Genomic DNA, 15,608 nt, shown 5'->3' on the forward strand with positions numbered 1-15,608 from the left:
TCCTAACAGTGGAAAGATGCTGGAACTGGAGCAGCTGCAGAAGTGCACACTTGCAAAAAAATCATGCTTTGCTTTTTAATTTTCTTCTGACCCAAAACTGAGCATTAGTAAGGGGTGCATTTAAATTAACAGGTATTCTGGTCAGGGTCTGCCATAATAGGGGCATCTGCCCTGAATAGCAGGCCTCAAAAAGGGTTGGACTTGGCTGAAAATGGCAGAAGACACCTTGTGACAGAGCCCCCTGCCATTGTGAAGGGGCCCTGCTGACTAAGTAGTATGGGCCGCTATTTTTGATGGTGCTTCTGAAACTACCACTCATTTTACTTATGTTGACGGTCACTACTCTCTCATTTCTGAGACAGTTGCAAAATAGATGTAAAAGAAACCTTAAAAAAATAGATGTAGAAGAAATGTAAAAAATAAAGCTGTCAGAAAAAATATTCTAAAATAGCTAGTAGAACTTAATATGTCAAATGATTACATCACTGAAGCATCAACTGATAAAGCTGCGGATGTGGATGAGATACTGTTTGTAACAAAACATCTATAAGGAAAAGTTCCAAGATAGGTTTCATACGTCTGAGAAAACAGAGTTGTTTGCACACAAGGAATCAGCCTTTTTGAAAAACAAAATATTGTCCCTATGGAGGGCTACTATAAAGTACTAACGTGTCTCATTGATGAACTAAACAGATTTCTCCAAAAAAAAAACCTAGTATATAACATTGTCGGAAATAAAGACATAGTTGGTGCTTACTGAAGTAAACATGAAGTACGGTGATTAGAGGAGATTAACCAAGAATAACCATAATCACAAATACCATCTTTTAATTTAAGACATATTAATTTAAGAATATTTATTCTAATAAAAATGTAAAGTGAGTTAAAAAAAAACCAAAATAAATTGAATGGTTATGTTGAACTTTAGGAGATTAAATTTAACAGTGTGCTATAGAAGTTGGATGCTTCAGTCATGATGGGCCCTGGGTAATTGCCCCTTTTGCCCATTTACCAAAACAAAAAAGAAAGTGAGTCTATCTGGCTGAAGTGGGAGCCAGACTAAGGTCTTCCAGGCTGTGTAGGTTCAAAAAGTTTCAGACTAGCAAGTACTGCAGACAGACCAATGACAAATGTAACTTCCATTCAATTTTTTATTTCCTTGCCATATTCTCACAGAGCTACAGTATGTATAACACATGTCATTACTTATATATTACTTATAGTTCACAATAGAGGGTACATTACTTCCCATATAATGCACAAGAACTACAGTATAATAAGCCATAAGCCTTGTAAATGGAGCTTAAAGATGTCACTTGTCTCACATGACTGAAAATGACTTACAAAAACAATGTACCCTGACCTGCATCCTTGTGCTTTTCTGTGATCATGGAACTCCTCCAGGGCTTATAATATCCATTGCCACATTGATAACAGTGAACAAATAACAGAGAACCCAGAGCTAACTGTCACTCTCAGTTGACAGCTGCTTGCCTTCTGTAAGTAAAGACCTCACCAGGGCTCTTCTGTCAGCACTTGTTAAATTTGTACCTGGGCAATAACAATTAGCATTTGACTGCCGGTAGCACAATGAAAGTAACTATTTGATTGGTTGCCATGGGTTACTGAACAGGTGCAAAATTGCCAAGGTTTCATAAACGAGCCCCATTATAACTTTGTTGTGGCAGTTTTTTCTTCAAATCTAATAGCCTGTTATGACAGCAAGAATATTTTAAGCTAGAACTTGCTGACCTCATGTGACCAGTTGTTGCTTTATGGGACATATGTAATCCACACATGCTAGTGTAAAACCCTTTTACTTATGAGCACATCATTGTAAGCAATACAGGCATCTAATACTGACAGCTGTAGGTGTAGAAAGATAAGAATAAAAACAAAAGCATACTTTTAATTTAGGGGAAGTTAGTCAGGTTTGTGTGTTTTATGTATATTTTATAATTTTTGCTTATATGTGTGTATGTATGTATGTATATATATATATATATATATATATATATATATGTGTGTGTGTATATTTATCAATAAAGAAAATTATGAATTCATAAATGTGTATGGAAAGTAAATTAAAAATGTAAAATGACCTGCTGTGATTTAATTAAGTAGAGAAAGTTACACCATTGTGACAGCCAGGAATGCATGCTGCAATGACACGCGGATGCTTAAAGCTGGCCATACATGTAAAGATTTGCGTATTTTGCATAAACTCCAAACAAGTCGATTATTCACTGATATTCTCACCTTGACATAAGCAAAATCAGACTGATCCTTGGACAGATGATCAGATCATAATTAACTCATGCAGGACGTCATAACACATACACTGCATAAATGTTCAGATTCAGTCATCAAGCAGGCCCACTGGCTGGCACCATACATGGGCCAATATGCTGCTGACTTGGCCCATGTTTGGGCAACTACAATACATTCCATATTGCTGCTCTACCCTATGCCACCCACCAGCAGTAATGTCAGCCAAGGAAAATGGAAAGCTGTTTATGTGTAATCTGGTCATAAATATAGTGATAGGCTGCAAAGATCCCATTGGAAATCAACTAAGAAGCAGGACTGAATGGTTTTGCTGCATGGGCCTCTATATGATGTTCATATCAAATATTTGTGGGTGCTTTATGTGGCCAGATATCATAGTGTACACAGCAGTGCGGACCAAGCTGAGGCACCCTAGGCGACCCAGCCAGCTACCTCGCTATCCCCCTCCGTGCACATGCATGCCTCCGACAACAAACTGTGCATGTGCATGCGCATGCGCTGTAGGCGAGGGTCGGACAGAGGAGGGAGGGGAGAGGGACAGAGGGGAGGGATGCAGGGGAGAGTGACAGACGGGAGGGATGGAGAGAGAGTGACCAAAGGAGGGCAGTGAACACTGACTAGGGGAAGGCAGAAAACAGTTTAACAGGTACCTGCCCATTGCCCCCTCTATCATTGCCTCTTCTGCCTACCCCTAGTTTCAGCCCTGGTACACAGTGTTGTGACATTAATCCACAGAAAAGGTTTACCTAATATATTACAGCTCTTATCCTTTTTCATAAAATGAGAGTATGAAGCATTTTTTCTTTTGTTTATTTGCACCTTTTATTTTACTAATAATGTTCACTTTTATTTAATCTCATAAATATCAAGGCTGGCATTCTGCTTCAAAATCTATCCCCTTGTCTCTTAAACCCAATATTTAGCATCCCCTATGTCTTGGGATATTTCATGCTTATATATGGGGTTTGAGTGTTTAAATGTATAATAAAACCAACACAGGTTGCTTACCAGTCTCAGAACTTTGTTAACAAATGTACTCCCTTGTTTGTGTCTCTGAAGTGAAGCAGTATTGTTCTGAACTGCGTACTCCAAGATCAGACTGTGCACAGAGGGTGTCCTTGTGTGACCCAGCTGAGCTCAGGAAACTGTGGAGGTGGGGATTGAGCTGCACAGGACTGTGTGTGTAATACAGAGAACAGAAGGGGAGGAGGGGAGATGTCTCTATTATAGTAAAAAGAACAAATTGTGTTGCAAATGCATGGCATTGCTTAGCTTAGTGCGTGCAGATTTACATTTCGTGATCACTCATGTTTGTACAAACCTACCAACTGGACTTAAATATGTTCTTTAGGTGTCTGGCTAAGCTGTGTGGCATAGTCTTCTTAACTGATGTTTTTAGAAACCTAAGCCACAAATGCCATTGGGGGGAAATGCAAATGCTGCTGAAGATCCAAGCAATAGTTGCCAGACAGTCCTATGACTGTAATGAAATTAGGCATCAAATATTGACATGGAGAGAACTGATTAGACTTCATCCCATTCTTTAAGGCTTTAGTCAATATAGAATTAATGTAAACGATATGTGACAAGTGTTCATACAAGGCCACTCACATTTTGGGGCTCTAGACTGATAATCAGGTCCTGCATTGGGTTCTAGGGAGACCCACCAGCACACTTCTTATCAGTTCATATTTTACCATACATGGGCAGATAAGCTTAAACTCAGTCTGAACAAGGATAAAAAAAATCATGTAATTGACCCTATGGGGCACATTTACTAAGGTTCGATTAATCGAGGGTTAATTAACCCTTGATATTCGACCCTCGAAGTAAAATCCTTCGACTTCGAATATCGAAGGATTTACCGCAAATACTTAGATTGAATGATCGAAGGAAAAATCATTCAATCGAAGGATTTAAATCCATCGATCTAAGGATTTTCCTTCGATCAAAAAAAGCTTAGAAACCTTATGGGGAAGGTCCCTATAGGCTAACATTGATGCTCGGTAGGTTTAAAATGGCGAAGTAGGTAGTCAAAGTTTTTTTTAAAGAGACAGTACTTAGACTATCGAATAGTCAAACGTTTTTTAGTTTGAATCAAAGTCGTAGTCGATGGTCGAAGTAGCCTATTCGATGGTCGAAGTACCCAAAAAAAAACGAAATTCAACGTTTTTTTACTTCTAATCCTTCACTCGAGCTTAGTTAATGTGCCCCTATGTGTTGACATTGAATTGCTCATACCAACATATACACACATACATTTCTGAACACTGAAGTTAGCGCTGATGTATGGACAAGGGTGAAATGTATTGCACATTACATGCAGGATCTCATTTAACAATATCTCTGTAAAATTGCAGCCTTTACTGCTCATTCATTTATCACCCTGGACTTGCAATAGGATCATTGCTGTGCTCTGTACCTTGTGTCAAAATAAAAATCAAATAGAGGTGCAAAGCCAGCAGACCTAAGATAGCTCTGTCCTTAAGGGTAGGGACACACTGGGCGATTTGGGGAGTTTTAGTCGCCTGGCGACTAATCGCCGCGACTTTTCTCCCCAAATGCCTCCCCTCGCTCTGCGCCTGGCTAAAATGAAAAATCGCCTGCGCTAATCACACGCGGCGATTCGTTTTCCGAAGTCGCCCGAAGTTTCCTCGTGAGGCAACTTCGGGCGATTTCGGAAAACGAATCGCCGCGTGTGATTAGCACAGGCGATTTTTCATTTTAGCCAGGCGCAGAGCCCTCGCTCTGCGCCTGGCTAAATTCGGGGAGAAAAGTCGCGGCGATTAGTCGCCAGGCGACTAAAACTCCCCAAATCGCCCAGTGTGTCCCTACCCTAAAGGAACAGTTCAGTGTGAAAATAAAAACTGGGTAAATAGTGTTCTGGCTATTATGTTACACACACAGTCACTCCAGCCTTTATACATTACATTTTTGGCTAACTAATTATATTAGAAACATGTTTTATTTTGCACAGCCTATCTATTTAGCCAGTTTTTGTTTTTATACTGAACAAGTGGGGTGATATCCAACTTGCAGTACAGCAGTATAGAGTGACTGAAGTTTATCAGAGCACAAAGCACATGACTGGAGGCAGCTGGGAAATTGACAATATGTCTAGCCCCATGTCAGATTTCAAAATTGAATATAATAAAATCTGTGTACTCTTTTGAAAAATGGATTTCAGTGCAGAATTCTGCTGGAGCAGCACTATTAACTGATGCGTTTTGAAAAAAATATGTTTTCCCATGACAGTATCCCTTTAACTCCTCTTTTGCACCCTGTGCTCACCTTGACTCTTATGTGCCTCCCCCTGCTTGCCCCTCATGAATATAGTGCTGCTGAATGAGGCATATGAAAATCTATGTGCTTCAATGGAGTGCTTCAATGGAGTGCAAAAGCTTGTTGCTCTTGTTGAAAGTCTGAAAAACATGGTGGTATGCATGTTATTCACACTTAATTTTCCGAGATAGACAGCACCACCATGGTGCTGTCTATCTGGGAAAATTGAGTTTGATGTTCGGGTGGAAGTGGCTACCTGTGACGTGCACCCCTTTCACACTTTGCAGCCTGCCTTGGACTGCAATGAAGCTAACAGTCAATTTGTCAATGATGCTAACAGTATTTTTGTTGATTCATCCAGAATCAAGGCCTTCTGGAGATTTGTCTCAAAGTATTTAGTGACCAGTTTGTGCACATGAGTTTGACATGCTTATCACGAGGGTCTCCAAAATGAAAAGGTTTATTTTCAGTAAGTCATTTTCAAGATATTTAAGTTGGTCGTGTGTCTTTTGTGAACTGAAAAGCACATGTACTGTACCTAGTTTTCTACTTCTATATATGATATGATGCATGTCCATGGTGAGTGTCAGAGGGAAAGGGTATGGCTTAGGTAGGAGAAAGATATAAGGGGAAAACTAGCTATATCCTTTAATTATGTAATGCTTCACACAGTTAATGTAACATTAAATAAACCCAATAGGCTGGTTTTGCTTTCAAAAAGGATTAATTATATGTTAGTTTGGATCAAGTACAAGGTACTGTTTTATTGTTACAGAGAAAAAGGAAATCATTTTTAAAAAATTTGGATTATTTGGATAAAATGGAGTCTATGGGAGATGGCTGGATAATGGGTTTCCGGATAAGGGATCCCATACCTGTACCACATTTACACAGCATGTCAGCTTGGGTTAATTTCATCAGAAGCCAACTAATGTACACATAAGTCTTCAGAATTTTTGTGTCTGAAACCAGATTCACAGAAGAAAGCCAGGTAGACATCTCCAGCATTTGCATGGGTAAGCAATGTGTGATCATAACACATCCTCCTTGAGATTATATTGCATATAGAGCTGCATAAGACAGTACCTAAGCCACTTAAATTGAGATTTCCAAACCTTCCCATCATTATCTGGAAAAAGACTTTTCACAGGAAGGAAAACGAAATGCCTTTAAAATTCTGTTTAACAAATATACATATCAGGATATTCCTAGTAAGCATGGAAAGACATTGCAAAGCAATACCTTTATGTTTGATAGAAGCCTTAGCATTGAAGTTGGCAAAAAAACACATACATTTAAGGCATTCAGGTTAACTGGGACATCTGAGTCTTTTATTTAGGTATAAAGAGGCCAAAATAGTATTTAAAAAAAAAATCACAATCTAAAATGAAAAAATTAAAAGGGTATTGCAGAGCAAAATGAACCCAAAATTAATTTTAAATATGTGACTATTAAAAAAAAAGAGAATCCGATTGTCCCATTCATTTTCAATAAACCTGAAAATCTCAAATGTTTTAATAAACTGAGAAAAAAATTAATAAAGTTGTAGAAAATATTTCCACTGACTTCTATATAATCTTGGCAGCTTTTTACTTGCCGAGTTTTTTCTGGTGACATTTCGTGTTTTTTTCCTTTCTGAAAATACTGTACATGCATGTTTTTTCCACATCTGCAATTTTTCCTCTGTGTTTTACTCGATTCAAGAAAAACACCAACTCAAACACCAACTGTTTGATAAATCAGCCATTTAGTATCAGAGGAAGGTAAATTGGTTGAAGACATCTGCAATTCCTTAAAGGGCATGTAAAGGCAAAAAAATTAAATTAAATTTTTACGTTCTTTAATGAAAAAGAAACCTATCTCCAATATACTTTAATTAAAAAATGTGTACCGTTTTTATAAGAAACCTGACTGTATGCAGTGAAATTCTCCCTTCATTTACTGCTGTGGATAGGAATTGTCAGATGGTCCCTAACTGCTCAGCAGGGAAACAATCATACTTATGAACAGCAGGGGGAGCCCCCACCTTACTTCCCAGCCATGCAAAACTCAAGCAGCTTTGTTTATGACGATCCTTAAGCAACCCAGACCATACTGAGCATGTGCACAGTCTTAGTTTTGCAAAAATGTTTAACAAAGTTACAAGATGGTGACCCCCTGTAGCCAACTTTGAAAGCATAAATTATTTGTTTGATTAGGCTTGTGGTGCAGTAAGTTCATGTTTATATTTAGTGTACAAAATACAGCATTTCTAGCATTATTCTATTTTAGACTTTATATGTCCATTAAATGGAGGCCCATGATACCTGATGTTCTTGGGGCTAGGTGTTGCTGACTGCCTGTGGGAGGGGGTGGGGTCTCTCTAGTTGGTTGTTTTCAACCCCCTCCCCTTGGCTCAGGACAGGTATGAGAGGGGAGGAGATTAAAACTTAAAAGGTGAGTTGAGGTGGTGGGGGGAGGGGCCAGATAACCTTTTGTTTTGAATAAAGTTGTTAGAAAATATTTCCACTGACGTCTATATAATTTTGGCAGCTTTTTACTTGCCGAGGTTTTTTCTGGTGACATCTTGTGTGTTTTTTTCCTTTCTGGAAATAGGCATGGACGTTTAAGGGGCCCTGGCCACCAATTTTCTTATAATGTGGAGGGGGGCCTGGCCACCAATTTTTTTTTCTCACATGCATGTACAGCCACCATTATTTTTTTATGGGGGGCCCTGACCACCAATATCTTTTTATTTTTTTATTAACATTTGGGAATCCTAGCCACCATTATTTTTTTATGGGGGGCCCTGACCACCAATATCTTTTTATTTTTTATTAACATGTGGGAACCCTAGCCACCAATATTTTTTTTGTTTTTTTTACTGTGTGGTGGGGGGCGGACCTGTGGGGTGGGGAGGGCGGACCTGTAGGTGGGGCTTGCCCAGGGGGCCCAGGAAATGTTGTCGTATGGGGCCCTGTGATTTCTGATGGCGGTCCTGATGGTGATGGGTGAGACTAGAAGAGACTAGAACATGTAAAAGTAAACAAAGGTCCATGAAAGGGTGGTATTCAGCCCAGGGTACAAAAAGAGATTAGATAGCTTTTAGTTTGACAAGTGGTAAGAAAGCTTTTGGAGGGGGTAATAAGGGATATGATACTTTAATACATTTCTTTTTTTTTTAAACTGTCAAGTTTTATTGAATAGCAAAGCAGTACCATCACAAGCGAGAGGGCATCCACAACATGTGGTATCCCACTCCCAACATTGGCATAATTATACAAAAACAGTGGATGTGATAAAAAAATAGAATAGGAAGAAAAGGGACAAAAGCAAAAAGAGAGGGACGGGGGGAAAGGAAAAGTAAATTAAAAGAACATGTCACCTGGCATAGCAGTAGGAATAGCTAAGAGAAAACCAAATAAATAAACATACATGGCGGTGGGGTACTGTGCAGTGTGCAATCAAATAGAGCATGTACAAGACAAATGTATAGACAATGACTAACCAGATCAGACCCCTCATCAGGCCTGCAGGGCCGCAAATAAAGCGGGATCAAGCTCGTATGCCACCCAGGGAAGCCATATTTTATTAAATGCGTCCAAATCATTTTTCAAAGTATATGTGAGTTTCTCATTAGTAGCAATACTTTAATACATTTCTAATTACAATACTATAAGTTTGTGTCAGCACAGTTTTATGTATAATGAATTTTGCCAGACAAAATGCCACCTTTTCATAGGCTAAAATATAATACAGTACCAAACAGAGAGTTACTGAATAAATGAACTAATTCTGGCCTGAATCGTGATATTTTTATTTGATTAGAGAATAAACTGAATGCTAGATTCCAAAGAATGGTAGTTAATTTTTTTTTTGTTTATTAATAACCTTGAGGTGGGCATTGTAAGTACTATCTGTATTTTTGATATCTGTTTTGTGGCATTATTATGTTGCCACTTTTCATACAAATTTGACTAAATTGGAGAACTCTACAGCACATTGGTAAATGAGGTTCATTGTTTATAAATGAAAGGCTATGTGCTTTGCCAGAAATAATCCTCCGAGTAGGGTCCTGTATTGGGTGGGTAACCACAGAATACCCACAAAGCAGCCAAGATTTGGTCAGTAAGCTGTTGTCTCCTGTCTACACAGGTGGCTTGCTCAATTGTGGGGAAATTTAAAAAAACTTCAAGCTTTTGTGATGTCATACCTGGGATCAGATGGCTCTTGGCAATGGGGCAGGATGAAAAATGTATCTATTGTTTTGGGGCTAGTTCAGGTTGCCCTGTGAACAAACAGATGTCCGGGTAAGCGGGTCCAGGTTAAATCTGTGACTTGTGGGTCTCGGTTGGGCATGTGTCTACTGAATCAGGACTACATCTATGAATTTACACAGTAGGATACAGCTATTTTCAATGAACATTTTAAGAACATTTGATTAGCTGGAAATAGTGGATCCAATACAATATTGTATAGAACTAAATAGAGAAAACTAAAGACCATAAAGTTGAGGAATTGAATCATCTTCTGTTCTTCTATTCCCCTTTGACAGAAGAAAAAGTTTCAAATATTCTGGTTTGTTCACATCTTACTACCTGCGATTTCCATCCTATTTCTTCTAAACATCTCCACAGAACTTGCATAAACCTTCTTCAAGTCCATCTGAATACCATAAGGAGAGATAAAGAACTCTACAGAGTATTTTTCGAAAACACATTTAAGCACCATAGCATATAATCTGTGTGGAGATGAGATATAAATGTTTTGCATATGAATTCTGTGTTCTTCTAAGGAATCGAAGAAGAAGAAGCACCTGTGTTGATTGAAACCTAACTTGCCTAAATTTAAATTCAGCAACATTTTCTCTCTTGCTAAAATGGATCCAACCATTCTTCATTCATCTGAGTAGTTAAAACCAACCCCCATCTTGGAGCAACAAAAGCAACTCAGCAGATATGGCACTGTATATCATTTTGCAAAGGCAGCAGAGCTCCCTCTTATGGGAGTGAAGGTTGCAGAGAAAGTTTCTTGCTGAGCCAAATAAAACCCAGTCTTGAAAATAGGAATGAGCCAGGGCTGGAAAAAATCTGGTTGAGATATCTGAAATCAAGTGTATTGCACATGGTTAACAGTACAGTAGGAAATTTCAATAACGGTAAAGGGTGTTTCACAAATTCCTTGTTTTGTCATGGACATATCAGCATAGTATCCATTGACAAACAACCTAAGGTTGGGAATCAAGGAGACTGCAAAGTCTGCAAATAGGCTTCATTTATTTAATACTTGTACAATTTATATTTCACTCTTTGTAATCTACAGTATCCATCAGCTATCTCTATAGCCAAATAAAAATTTTATGTTTCAGGTCAATTTTACTTAAATTAATCAGTAACTTTCTGTATGCTTCTCTACCAAATACTTTAGCAAAATCTAAGTAGAACACATCCACTACATAATACACTGTACACTGCCATCCCAGTGTCTAGGGTTTTGCTCATCACCATTACATTTGTCTGGCAAGATCTGCTGGCTTAAACTCATAGTATTGTTTTTTAAAATGTTTTCCAGTAACTTTAAAATTAGGTGAAGTGGAGTAAATACCATCAGGTCCTTAACTTTACATCATTCTTTTTTTACACTGAGTCAAACAGTCTCTACACTACAATGCGCTAAATGTGTGTGTTTTTCATACACTAACTTATCACAATTGTAATGATTTAGGTTTGCTACAAGCATTTCTTGCGTATAGGGGGAATATACTAACAGGTATATTTATTAAGTAACATTACATTTTGTTTTATGTTTAATAAACTATAAAAAATCTTTCTCAGTTAATATCTTGCAGAGATGCCAACGTTTGCTCATTTATATTTAAGTCTTTGTTAAGCACTTAGACAGTTGTCACTGCAACATAATCTCAAAGGAGACAATGTTATGATCATTATTCCCTAAATGCCCACCCACACTAGTACTGGATATGAATTTGGTATTATTAGAACATTACAATGTCCAAAAAAGCATTTATTTCAGTCGGTTGTGATAACTGCCCCATTACTCGAGTCAATGTCTAGATAATCAAAGTCAACCATTCTAGTTGGATTTTATTTAAGGTTTAGGGACATTAAGTGGTCCATTTCCTAACAATCGAATTTCAAATTTTTATTAAAGTGAAAAAAACAGGAAAACCTCTAAGGCAAAACTTCACCAAGTAAAATCTGTTGAGGTGCTGTAGAAGTCAATGGGAGCAACTGGACCACTTTAAATCAATTGTACAGGCTTTTGGCTTTTTTCTCCACTAGAAATGGTCCAAAAACGTAAATATTTCAAGGTTTTCGAGGTGTTCAGATCTTTCAGCGTATTTTTTTGTTCCTACTTTTTAGAATCAGAACTTTTAAAAAAACTCAATGACAGATAAGGTTTTAGAGTTTGTGAGTTTTGTGTTGGTTTCAAAAACGTCTAAAACCACTAAAATCCAACTCTTAATAAATACGCCTGCACACCTCCTGAAATTGGCACCAATTAATTTCCTACAACAAATGCGATGTATGTATTGTATAGGAAGCTAATGCTGGGGTCCATTTCAAAAAGATCCAAATAGAAAAGGTAAGAACAAAAATATGATTCCCTTAAAAATACAAATACCTTGAAAACCTTGAAAAATTCGAGTTTTTTAGACAATTTCTAGTGGGGAAAAAAATCTGAAATCGTCTAAAAGTCTGAATTTATTTAAAATGGTCGATCAGCAGAGCTCCCATTGACTTCTATAGCACCTCAACACCTTTAACTTGGCAAAGTTTTGCCTTAGAGGTTAACATGATTTTTATACTTTATATATATCTTGAAATTGTCAAGTTTTTTTTAGAAATATAGTGTAGGGACCCTGAGGCGTAAGTTCCCCTTTTCATTTGGAGCCTCATGGTGGATACAGGGTCTCCTATAGTTTCCAAGGGCAGAGCTCTTGGATTGGTGCAACATGGCTGATCCCAAAGCAGCCACAAGGTGATTCCCTATAAAGGAGATTGCCATGTGCTTACAGCCATTACTGCTGGAGGATTCCTACTTTTTCTTTCATGTAGGAGGTGGACAGAAATTATGCAAATATGTAAGGGGAATCATGTCAGGTACCTAATAGTAAGCTAGGTATGTCCCTCATGTCCCCAGAGCAGGAGTGTATTGTGTATTAGATTGCCCAAGTTCTTTAACTACTGTTTTATATAAAGTTTATATCTGTTTAATTTGCAAACTGTGTGTTTTATTTTTCCTAGTGGAAATTCCCTGAGGTGAGATCCCCTGTGTTCCCTTGGTGGAGGCACTGCGCTGTAAATCCCAGTTCCCAGTACTTTTCATACGCAAAAGGAATTTATGGCCCCTGGATTGCCAATGTTAATTGTTATTTAAAGAGAGTAACCAAATTAGGGTTACAGCCTTAAATGGAGTCAAAAGAACTAACAGCTTTCTATACAGTTGCAGTTATACCTCCACTCAGTTTAGCTATAAAACTACTAAACTTGTTGGTTTGATCTTTATAAGGATCACAAGGGGAAAACTTAATAAAATGTGCAAAGTTTGCTACTGGTCTAATCATCTATAGCAACCAATCAACAGGTAGCATGTACTGGTCACCTGTTTAAAAGCAAACATCTTCTTGGTTACTATGGGTTACTGGACCTGGGCATATTTAGTATCTTTTATTACTGGCGGGTATGTGCTGGCAGGATATCATATCTAATGGACGCGAATGAGAAGTCTGTATTCAACTATATTCATATATATACAGCCTGGCACCTTTGGTCTAGTGTTAAAAAAAAAATGTTGTGCGTCAAAAGTTGGATGGGAAAAACTTGATTCTAATTCAATTCGAGTTTTCGGGTTGGGACTATTCGTTTGAATGTTAGACGTTCAAATTTTTTCATAAATAAACCATTTGAACTGTGAATAAAAAAAATTCACATTACTCTAAAATTCGACCTTTGATAAATAACCCTGAAAAGTTAACTCAATGGTGAACAATTCCTCTAAAATCAGTAGCTACAATCAAAGAGTGAAAATATTAATTAGTAGATGAAAATTAGGTAATGACAAGGGGGCCGGTAGATCGGGGGAGGTGATCGGGGGAGGGGGGCTGGGTCGGTCGGGGCCCAATGAGGGCCCACTGGGTTTTTTCACGATGTCCCGCCGGCCCAGTCCGACACTGCTCCAGTCTTTATACATTACATTTTTGCCTAACTAACTATATTAGAACCATTTTTTATTTTGCACAGCCTATCTATTTACCTAGTTTTTGAACTGAACTGTTTTTTTAAGATAGATAGGGTAAAACAATTAATTATATTCTGACTGGTAGTCAGCATTAGCCTCTACTTTTCTCCTCTGTATTACCTATAATTAGAGCTAGTTTCATTTGCGTAGTTGCTGTGCACACTTTTACAGAGCAATGACCTAAAAGATCACACCCTGAACTTATCATCTTAGTGCAATCAGCTTACAAGCAGAACATCTCAAATCCTAAGCTATTTATAAACACAGTGGACAGCAGGTTAATATTTCCTTATTACTGTAACAGAACAAAAGGTTGGTTATCCTTCGGCAGCACTCGCTATGTAAGGTTCATATTTCCGCAATATTTAATTTTTAGCATATTATGCTACCAGTGGTGGCGTTATTAACCAGTAGGAGCTCAACTCAAATATAACTTCTAGCTGTGTTATTGTTAACAGCCAGTACTCACTCCACACCAATCTACAATATTGTTTTCCTACGTTTAAGACAGATAATTTCAGGGAGAAAGGCTAAAATGTGGCACAAACTGAAGGTTTTTCTTTTATGGATCAGTGATACCGAGTGAAAAATGAAAGGGTTTAAATTGACTAGCAAGTTTCTTATTTCAATGCAAATTAGCTTCAAACAAATGTTCTGTAATCTGCATAATGGTTATAATACTCATAGCTTTGCTGCAAATGTACATTTCTGCTTGAATATCTCCAACATAAAAGGCCGCACTCTCCCTTCTCCACCCGTATGCCCTGCCCACATACACACACCCCTCCACATTCACCCCTGGTAGTGCCACGTCAACGCCAGTCTAGTAAGAGAGGGGGTTGGGATTCTTGTTGGTTGGCACAGAAATGATGAACTATTTAACCACTTCACAGCACAACTGTGTACCCAAAGTAATAAAGCAAGCTTAGCTAACAGAACTTTTATATTTAAAAAGGCCAGATCTGAAAGTCATTTTTGCAGAAAGCTCTCGCTGACGCACCCATCCTTTGCTACTTAATTCAATTCTGTGGCAGCTTCAGCAAATCTGAGTCACTGGGCAGGAATTTTGCCAATGGATGTACGGTTTCCCGGGAGTGTGACAAAGCATCCAGATCCAGTGCCACAACAACTTCTCCTCTGCAATAAAAACCAGGGAGACCCTTTACAGAACACATTACTGTGAATACTGCCCCACTTTTCATATGCATATGAATCAGTTTTACCTATTGTAGGACACAGAAAGGTTATAGAACTTGCAGGGTATAAATGACTGAATTGTATTTGTGTCTACTAATGCCACTAATGCCTATAAATTACTCGTATTTAGGCCAAACTTTAAACCTAACTGACTAATTTAGTATAGGTATCCAGAATGCTTGGGACCTGGGGTTTTCTGAATAAGGGATCTTTCTGTAATTTGGATCTCCACACCTTAAAGAAGAAGGAAAGCTGCTGAGGCAGTTTATTACCAATAAATTAGCCATAATAGTGCAAGCTATAACACAATATTTATTCTGTAGAATGCTTTACCATACCTGAGTAAATGGCTCTAGAATCTCTCTCTGTTTATTTAGGATACAGCTGACATAATAGCTCGGTGTGACATCACTTCCTGCCTCTCCATGCTCACTCATAGCTCTGGGCTAAGATTACAGTTGGAAGGGAAGAGGGAGAAGGGAGGGGGAGAGAAGAGCAAACTGAGCATGCTCACGCCCAGGGCAAAGAGGTTTAAGCTGAAGGCATTAGGTCTGATACAGAAGCCAATGTGTAAACAATAGAAGGAAAGAAATGCAGTG

This window comes from Xenopus laevis, chromosome 1S, assembly GCF_017654675.1.
Source record: "Xenopus laevis strain J_2021 chromosome 1S, Xenopus_laevis_v10.1, whole genome shotgun sequence".
Classification (NCBI taxonomy): domain Eukaryota; kingdom Metazoa; phylum Chordata; class Amphibia; order Anura; family Pipidae; genus Xenopus; species Xenopus laevis.